The following is a 444-nucleotide window of genomic DNA, read 5'->3' on the forward strand; positions in this document are numbered from 1 at the left end:
CAAGTAGTAGGGGCTATTAAAGATTTAAGAATTACAGTTTTTTAATTACAAAAATTTAAAAAACTAATATACTTCAATATTCTTAATAAATCAAGAGATTTGAAATTATCTAAATATGTCATACCTATCTTCATCTAAGAAATTCATCTTTATTTATTATGACTTGATACGAGAGCTTCTGACAGTTTTTAATTAAGCCCTCAGATTTTATTTCATTGGCTATGTGATAAACAAATTATTTCCTAAAATACTATTCATACCCCCCCCCTTTTTTTAATTGTCTCCCTAGAAACAATTCGTACTCAGCAGCTTTAAGTATCAAATTTTTTTTTTTTTTCCTTTTTGTCTTTTTTCGTGTCCTGCAATGGATTGCAACCCTCAGTGTCGCGCCCGTACCGGACCGGGACCGGCAACGGGATCGTAACCCTCGGTGTTGCGCCCGCA

This window comes from Galeopterus variegatus, unplaced genomic scaffold, assembly GCF_000696425.1.
Source record: "Galeopterus variegatus unplaced genomic scaffold, G_variegatus-3.0.2 Scaffold5234, whole genome shotgun sequence".
Lineage (NCBI taxonomy): Eukaryota > Metazoa > Chordata > Mammalia > Dermoptera > Cynocephalidae > Galeopterus > Galeopterus variegatus.